Genomic DNA, 10,076 nt, shown 5'->3' with positions numbered 1-10,076 from the left:
AGACCACTTTGCCAATATTGCACAAAGAAGGGCACTAAAAGAAAATGAGGCAACATCAAAGCATAGAGAAGCTGACTAAGTGAATGGAAAACCCCTAGAGCAAACCGTTAATAACACAACTGGTGAAGAGACATAAAGTTTGGCTCTACCACATTATTGTAAAGGTGGCTTCTTTGCTGATCATTTTGAAAATCTAGCAAACTTCTGAGCACACTATGATGGTACTGGGCCTGAGATTTGGCAACAGACGGGGTGGTTTAGATGCATCTTTCTAGGCCCTAGTCACACTATTGTGAGTTGTGACTATTATTTGTGATGGTGGGACGAGTCATTTGAGTAAGTTTTACAGTGCTTAATATCTGTCTCAGCATGGATTGACACCCAAGGCTACTGGATTAGAGCCTCTTGGACATCAGATGAGTTAGTGTGATCCAGAGCTTTGACTTAGATGTTTATTGTTACTTCCATCCAAAGTTTGAGCAAGCATATGCAACTATATCTCTCCAAGAAAATTCTGTATTTAATTCTAATTCATATTGGTGTTTATCCATCTGAATTCTTGTAGTTAAAAAGACACTAAAGCAGCAACACTAGAGCAGGATAAGACACATCTATGTTAGGATATTGTCAATTTTCTATTTCATTCTATTCGGGACATCAATATGTATTTTCTTTAGGAGGTATACAATATATATTTCATTCAGAGCTATGTACAAGGATGATTGAAATCATTTTTCCAAGAGAAGTTGAATGAATTAATGCCAATGTACCAGTTATTATTGTCTATGGTAATGTCATGAGGAAATAAGTTTGCCAGACAAATTTGAGTGGTTAGTTCATTTTACTGTGGATAAGACTCTTAGAGCATCATTGTAGATGGATATTAACAAGGAATACTACTTATCTTCCTTGGCTTTGCCTTCTAATCTCTAACCTCTTCCTTTTAATTTCTTAAATTTTGAGTCATTGTGAATTAGGAAGACTTGAAATTAACCTGTTGGCATGCCTGAAACATTTGGATATGCGATAATGTGAATATGTTTATTATTAACTAGTCCCACTCTCCTATTATTCATCAAATGCAAATCATCTTTAATGGACAAGACAAAGGACACAATGCTTTGCATGGCTAAATGAACATACCAACCAAAATTTCTGTTGTTATTAAGCAACTGGCGAAAGCAAGTTGAATTTTTCAACATTGAGAATATTGTTATAACCACACACATATAATAATTCAAAAATAAAACTCGTTATTGTGGCTATTAATGTCCACCCTTGATTCTCCATCATCCAGTGGCCTAGTGTCCACAACAACTAAACTCTTTGTGTGTGTGTGTGTGTGTGTGTTCATGCTATTGTTTGTGATTGTCTTCTGTGATAGTGGGATGAAACATCTATGTATGTATTGCAATGCCAAATATCTGTCTCAGCTAGCATAGATTGATACCCAAGGTTGGATTAGAGTTTTTGGGCATCAAATGAGTTAGTGTGATCTAGAGTCTTGACTTGGCTGTTTCTCTCCACTTCTATCCAATGTTCAAGCAGCCCTATGCAGCTATATTTCTCTAGCAAAGTTCCCTTAGAAGGTGCCTTCTAAATTTAAGAGGATAGCAATGAGCTAGAGCAGAAACACTAGAGAAGGACTAAGCACATCTCTGTTTGTTAGGATAATGACATTTTGGTTTCATATATTTCAGGACAACAATATTTATCTCATTCAAAGGGACATGTTGACTACAATTATTTTAGTTAGACGATCAATTGTGAGGCAATAAGTTATTTAATGAATTTTTTACCCAAATTCACATGAATGTTTAAAATTTAAGACTATTTTTAAAAGAGAACAAGGCTTGGCAAACTAAATTGAAAACTCAACTTCAGTATAAACACATTTTACATTGAAATTGTGTTTTTGGAAACTTTGATTTCATAGTAAAATTTGAATTTTCAATGCTTAAATAAGAGGCTATTCTAGTTGGAAAGGTACTTTGATGAACCAAATTAGAAATAATCAACCATGGAACAAGTCTCTCAATCTGCCCCAAATCTTCGGTAACATCTATCATTGTTAGCATTTTCTCTATATCTTCCTCAGTACATGTCAAGGCAAGGAACAATACAACTTGATTTGGATTTGGCAATAGCATTTTAGTTGAGATCCTAATGTGGATTAGTACGATTGACTGAGGAGGGTGGTAGTGTTTGAATGCTTCGATGATTTTGGTTTCAAAAGCTGCATAAAGTTGTGGTCATTTTGGGTTGTATATTTCAGTACATGGATCAAATTTTTTGCTCTCCTACCATATTTGATGCAGTACAAGATTTGTAAACTTGTCTGCTTGAAATCACCACCAAGTTAGAGAAAAATTTCAATTCAATATTATATACAATCAAATTCACCATGCCAAAATGATTTGCCTTTTTTTTTGGAACCTTTTGATGTAGGACCTCCAAAGCAAGAATCAAGAAGAAAAGAAACAAAACAGTCAATTACACATAATTCAGAAATAAAATCAGAATTCAAACCAAATCAAATTCAAATTAAATAAAACCTATTATCAATCCTCCATCATCAAGGGGCCTAGTGTTTGCACCAACTACACTTGCTTTTTTGGCAAGCTGTATTGGTGCTATTGTGACTATCCTTTGTGATTGTGGGACAAGGCATCTGGATATGTTTTACAATGCCAAATATCTGTCTTCGAATAGATTGATACCTAAGGCAGTTGGATTAGAGTTTTTGCACATCAAATGAGTTAGTGGGGGTGTGTGACCTAGAGTTTTGTGTTTGATGTTTCTCTCCACTACAGTACTAAGTTCAAACAGCCCTATAGTTCAAACAGCCCTATGCAACTATATTTCTCCAGCAGAGTTCCATCAGAAGGTGCCTTTTGAATTTAAGAGGATAAGAGCATCCATAGCAAATGTGCCAAATGTGCCAAATGCCAAACATTTGGCACACCAAACACAAAAAAACCTCATTTATCAAATGTGCTAAATGTCTCAAATTTTTGCAACATGCTACCGTATCCTCACAATTTTACCACTATACAGACAAACAGTGGCATATGGTTTATTATTTTTTTATTCATCTTCTCTCTCATCCCAATTAAAATATCTCTTTCTCATCTTCTCCTTCAGCCATAGATTTATCGCCTCCATCTCCACTCTCCATCTTCCCTCTTTCTCATCTTCTTCTTCCCTCATTGAGCCACCACCGAAAAACTCTCTACCATCTCACAAATTCCATCACCTCTGAGCTATAAATCTCCTTCACCGGTTTTTTTCCTCTTTTTTTCGCTCTCTCCTCTCTGTTCTATCTCGTACACCGATTGTGTGGGCCTTTTGTTCGCTTTCTCCTCTCTGTTCTATCAAAATTCCAGGTAAGTTCTCCGTCTTCTCTGTGATTCTCTCGGTATTTCGGTCTCTACGTGTGTTGTGTGCTGTGTTATGTATTTGTCTCTACTTCTATTATGATATAAGGTTTTTGTTTGGTTTAAGGAAAGTTTGAGGAAAAGGAAGGAATTTGTTTTGGGGGAAATGGGTTAGTTTCCAATTTGTTAAGTATTTATGAGGATTTTTTTCTCTCTCTTTTCTTGAGCTTTTGAATGTAATGGAGCATTTGGGGTTGGGTGAAAATGAATTTTCCTTACCTTTTCCCCTTTTTTCACTACAAACACACGGAGATATTCTGGTTGGTTTATTGTTGTGTAAAGTTTTGATCTTGGAGATAATTGTTCTGTGTTGTGTGTTATTAATATGCTTATCTGTTTATTCAAAATTTGGAAAATGCATGAGTTTTCAATGTTGGTAAGTAAAAGTGTGCTATGATATTGAGGTTTAGAGATTGGAAGATGAATTATTTTAATTGAAAGCTATGAACTCCAGCTCATGGTTTTGTCATTCCAACTCCAGTTTTTAGACTTCAGCTTTCTCTTCAACTTTATTTTGTCACTGTGGTTTTTGTTGTCAACATGTTTCTATGGCAGTGTGGCTGCACCATCTTTATTTGTGATGATTATATCTACCCCTATTTGCTTTTTGATTGGTAAAGTTACATATGATACGTGGGATTACCAATTGGCCTAATTAGTGTAACCTAGTAAGGTTCTATCTTGATGATATATATGCTTTTCATTGACATCGGAAGCTATGGAGTCTAGGACATAAACTAAGTGCTATTTTGTTTTTTCCATTTAATTTTTCGATCCCAGATGTTCAATTTTATGCTTAAATTGTTAATTGCTTATACTGTTCAAGTAGAAGTAAAGCAATACTTAATTCTACAAAGGAGATGCCAGATCTCATAATGGACCATGTAGTTTGATATGCCATTGCTGAGTTTATGTTGTTATTTAAATGATGGGACTTGATATTTAGATCCTACAAGTGTTTGATAATTTGTCTACTTCAAATCTGGTCCACCATAGTCCATAGGACCATAGCACAGCACATAAGTTTTCAATTTTAGATTTCATAATTTAGATTTTTTTTTTTTTGAAGATGATAGTTTCTAAGTTTTTTTTTTTTTAAATGCTTAAGAAAATATGGATATATATATATATATATATATATATATATATATATATATATATATATATGTGTATGTATGAAAGTTGAATTAAGAGGATTGTTTAAAATGTTACCGTTAGAATAAATTTTTTTGAAAATATGACTGTTAAGGAACAAATATTATCGTTAGGAACAAATAATAAAGAAAGAATTAAATAAGAATTAAAAAATAATATTTAAATAAAGTGGTAAAAATATAGAACATCTGATAATGAGATGTTGTAAAATGATGTGGTAAAATAAAAAAGTAGGGTTTTGGTATGGCAAAATGGCATTTTTTTGCAACATCTGCTATGGATGCTCTAACAATGAACTGGAGCAATAAAAGTAGAGAAGGATTAGGCACAACAATATTTATCTCATTCAAAGGGAAGGTGTTAACTGCAATTCTACCCGTTAGAAGATCAATTGTGGAGCAATTAGCTATCTAATGAATTTTCAACCCAATTCACATGAATGATTAAAATTTAAGACTATTTTGCAGAAAGAAAAATGTTTGTCAAACTAAATTGAGAAATTATATATATTCTGGAAAAAGAAAATTTACAAACCAACTAAACAATACAAAAGTATTTTTTTCCCTCAACAAACCACTATACATAGTCAGTTACTTAGACCATGAACTACTTAGTTTGCTTTTCTTTTATTCAAACAAAAGAACAATTATCAAACTCCTTTTCCAATAAAAACCTATCCTCCAATTCTTATAGCATCAATACATACCTTAAGGGTCTACCATAATGATAACTTCCCAATCACAGGTTAAAACTGCTATACAAGCTCTGTCATCATTCAGTTGCATCACAATTAATCTTCAAGAGGCCTTTCAAAAGCTTCGTTCACTGCTTGGATTTCATCACTAGAAGCATTCCTCTTCAATGATGTAGAAGCATGCTCTTCAAAACTCTCATGAAGCTTTAAATTCTGCAAATTTCCCAAAAGCACTTCACCCGTTTGTGCGAACCTGTGTGATTGCGAAATACCATTAGCTGATCTCATAGTGAATTCTCCTTTATCACTAAAGATGCATACCAGTTTATTAGGCCTGCTTCTTAGTGGCAATGGGGATTTCATAATGTCATTAAATGGCTCTCCATCAAATTAGCTTTTTTAACTTTTCTAAATTCCATCCATGGCCATTTGTTTTAAAATCAAGTAAATTTTGTTTGTTGTTATGCCTAAAACATTTGGATATGGAATAATGTGAATCTGTTTATCTATAACATATGATCTATGAAGCACGGGTGCGTTTTGGGATTCGGGTGCAGGTGCGGGTGTGGGTGCGGGTGCGGGACTCGGCAATTTTTGAAAAAGTAGGGTGCAGGTGCAGCGGGGTGCGGCGATTAAAAAATTATTAAAAATATTTTTATTTATATTTTTAATATATTGCTAAACATACTTTTTTCACAATGAGTAATAATAACTATTAACTAAATAAAAAATCAACTATTAACAATTAACTAAGAGTGTGAGTGTGAGAGCTATGATACCTGAGGGGAGACGGAGAGCAGGGGAGATGAAGGCAGAGAGTGGGAGAGAGCCTAGCACAGCTGAAGAGTGAAGGCAGAGAATGGGAGAGAGCCTAGCTGAAGAGTGAAGGCAGAGAGTGGGAGAGAGGTGCAAGAAAAATGAAGATTGAAGAGGCAGAGGGCTAGGTCGGCTGAGAACTATGGAGCAGAAGCACATTGAGTGAAAATTGAAGAGAAATGAAGAGAAACCGTATAGGGTTTTAGTTTTTTTCCAAACGGTGCGTTTGCACCTTTTTTTTTTTCGGCCAAGTTAAACGTTGCGTTTCACGCCTGTTTTTTTTTTTTTTTTTTTTTTTTTAATTTCGGCAGTATTGGCCGATTTCGCCGGTATTGGCCAGTATCAATGTTGCGCCCGATACGGACCGATTCGGGCCGAATCGGAGCGAATCGGCCCGATTTCGCACGCGTCGGCCTTAATCGGCGCATATCGCGCCGAAAAAAATATTTGTTTAATGTCTAACGCAGCACGGACGCACAAGCAGCGGTGTCGCCTGCGCATCCCCGCGTTGCATCGCGTCGGACGCGGGTGCGGCGGCCCAAACGCCGCACCCGTGCTTCCCAGCATATGATTGGATGAAATCAAGTGAGTAAATAATTAGTGATGGAATGAACCTCTCAATCCGTCTAAGTTGTTTGGTGACATCCACCATAGTTGGCCTTGTTTGTGGATCTTCCTCTGTACATGTCAAGGCAAGGTCCAGCACAGCTTGTAATTGATGCTGTAAACTAGCACCTCCTTCTCCATCTTCAGCCAAGATTGCAGGATCCACAATCTCGTTTATGCAACTACCTTGGGCAAGGTTACGTATGTATGCTACTAAAGTAGAATCTTTATCAATTTTTAATCGGAATGTTTCATAAGAATCCTCTCCAGTTAAAAGTTCTAGAAGAAACCGACCAAAACAATATACATCAGCTTTCTCAGTTACCTTTCATGTTGCTTTAAACTCGGGGGCGTTGAAACGAAAATGTCGAATGCCATAAAAACTTTTCACGTCATCTTCACCTTCGGGAATTGATACAGAATAATAAAAGTAGGTCAATTTGGGAACATCGTGTTCATCTAATAAGATATGGCGCATGGAGAAACACATGTGGATGACAGGTCTTAGGAAGGCAGTATGGAGATAAGAAAGAGCATGAGCAATCTACCTTGCAATCTTTAACCTTCTCTCCCACACCATCGGCTGTTGTTGTCATTCAGTAACAAGGGAGACATAAATTCGATCTGCAAGGAAACCATTGGCAGCAAATTCAAACACAAAACAGGGAGTGAGAGTGTGGAGACAACAACCTATGGGCTTTAATACATTGCTGTGACCACTCATTTGTGCAGAAATCACTAAATCATTGATTAAAAAATCAACTCTAAAATTTGAACGCTTAATGAGAACAATTCGTCCTTCAAGAGAACCCTTGTACCAAATATTGTCTACCAGATGTTCAGAAGAAAAGTTTTTGGTTGCTTGGAGGGGCTGTTGACGGGAGAAGGTACGGATGGGAATAGGCTTGGCATTGCAAGAGGCAATCAGCTTCTCAAGTAACTTGCTTCCATTCTCTTAAAACGCTCTCTCTCTTTCCTCTCTTTGCTTTCTTTCCTCTATTCTTTTAAAAAAGAAATGATATGGCATGAACCAACTCCAGCGCATAATAGCTTGAATGTGGAACGTCCTTCCTTGCTCTCTTTTGTTTGTGCTCTAAATCTAATACTACGACTCTGCTAGCGAGGGATGGAGGCTCAGCTGAATGAAAATGAGGGCATTTTTATTGTAAATTCATTTTAGGAGGTTTCATTGAAAGTGTTGAAATGGCTTGAATTTGCATGTCCTTTAAGTAAACATTAAATGCTATCTTGTGAATTGTCAAAGAAAACGGCAAGGCACAAACACCAATTAACTATATTCACGCATAGCCAAAATGTTTGACTCTATAGGCAATAAATGGGAGCATGCCTACGTTAGAAAGTATGACTTGATCAACCAAGTCAAAGATATGCAATTTAGAATGTAAGCTTTGTGTGAAGAAATACTACACTCATGCATTAAATGATGCAGGGTTTGCTTGGCCATTGACTTCCTTAAACAATAGAAGTTTCTCATGTGCTGAGATTCAGGGACGGACCCATGCTAGGGTAGGGGGGCCATTGCCCCCACCCAATAAAACAAAAAAAGCTAATGTATATATCAGGGCTGTCCACAAGTCGGGTCGGGTCAATTTTGGACCCAACTTGGACTCGACCCGCTAGCGCGGGTGGAGGGCAGAGAAACCCGAAACTGATTGCTAGAAAAATCGGTCAAGTCGGTTTCGGGTGAGGGTAAGAATCAGTCAGGTCGGGTGGCTTGCCGAAATATAGAAATCATCGAAATCTGAAAGAAAAAAAAAATAAAAAAAGTCTCGCCGGAATCTGGAAATACCTGCCGAAATCTGCATTTTCTCGCCGGATTCTGCATTTTTTTAGCTAAAAATAGCTGAGATTTGGTTGGAACTCCTCAAATCTAAGCTTGATCTCGTTAGATCTCCTCGAATCTAAGCTTGATATCGTCGAATCTCCTCGAATCAAAGCTCGATCTTACCAAATATAGTCGAGTTCTCACCAGATCTCCTCGAATTGAAGCTTGATCTTGCCGGAGCTGAGGGATTTGTACATAACATCGGTCGAGTCAGGTGGCTTGGGTTTTGGAGAGGAAAACCCGCCACTCGACCCGCCGGCGTCGGGTCTTAGGCGCAGAAACCCGTCACCAACCCACAAGAGCATCGGTTCGGGCTGAAATCAGGTGGAGGTCAAGCGGTTTGGTCAGTTCGGCGGGTGTGGGTCGGGTCTGGACAGCCCTACTATATATATGTGATAAAATTTTAAATTTTGGTCCTAATAGCCCCCAATTAAAAAAAAAAAAAAAAAAAACTGGTATACATATGTAATTTGAAAAAAAAAAAAAGATTTGCCCTTAAATATATATATTTTTGGATCTCCTCTGAAATAGCGTCAAGTTCTATTTTGATAAATATGTTGAAATGTTTAAGAAACACTTATTTTATATGTTATACTTTGTTGACATTTTTATAATATCAAATGTTTAAGAAACATTGATTTTATATGTAGTATTTTGTTGAATATGAAATAGATGTTAGTTTTTATTTTCATAAAAAAAAAAAAAAAAAATTGTTTTAAGCTTTGCCCCCCAGGTTCGAATCCTGGTTCCGTCCCTACTGAAATTGTTGGTATTTCAGCTGAAGGTTGGCTATAAATAGAGGTGAAGCAAATGAGAACCAAAAAGAAGAGTGTGAGCAAGAGATAGTTCATGCGTGAAACAAAGAGATAGCAAAAGAACTTCTTCTGCGTGTGTGTGCACCAGAGTTAGGAAGTGTTAGTGTCTTGTAATTTGTCTAAATACAATAGTGTGTTCTTTATCTATTTGTGAGAGAACCAAGGGTGTATTTGGGGTTTGGGTTTGTGTGAAAGTATGTTCAAGCTATTGTTGTAATCTCCACAGTTATAGTGAAATTTATTCTGTCGCCTCCGTGGATGTAGGCATATTGTCGAACCACGTAGATTCCTTGTGTCATATTTTCTTCTCTCTCTTATTTTAACCTTGTGTTAAAGTCAGATTATTTCACCCAATTGTCACAACAAAAAGTAAAGTGCAAATGCAGCTGAATTCCTCTATTTTCTTTTTTCGGAATTTCAAAAGGAAAGTCGACTTGGGTGGGCCCCCCACTTCACATTAGTCGTTGATTTTGTCATCCACATTCCACACATCTCTCTCCTTTTTTATTTTTTATTTTATAAAGTGCAAGTGCAGCTGAATTCCTCTATTTGCTTCTTTTTCTTTTTCTTTTTTGGAATTTCAAAAGGAAACTGTAGCTTTTGCTTTTCATGTTAGGCAAAATTATTAAATACTCTTAGGAGCACTATAAATACGTACTCTTCCTTCTCATATGAATTGTGAGTCTCACCATAAATTTAATTAGTAA

General features: G+C 36.5%; 1 pseudogene; it reads right to left on the bottom strand.

The window, feature by feature from the left end:
- Window positions 1–5,349: 5,349 nt before the first annotated feature.
- Window positions 5,350–7,765, bottom strand: LOC142638010 (serine/threonine-protein kinase ZRK1-like; annotated as a pseudogene).
- Window positions 7,766–10,076: the final 2,311 nt, after the last annotated feature.

The sequence above is a fragment of the Castanea sativa genome, chromosome 6, assembly GCF_040712315.1.
Source record: "Castanea sativa cultivar Marrone di Chiusa Pesio chromosome 6, ASM4071231v1".
Lineage (NCBI taxonomy): Eukaryota > Viridiplantae > Streptophyta > Magnoliopsida > Fagales > Fagaceae > Castanea > Castanea sativa.
Note: the sequence above shows the minus strand (reverse complement) of the source record. Positions and strands in the feature narration are given on the sequence as shown.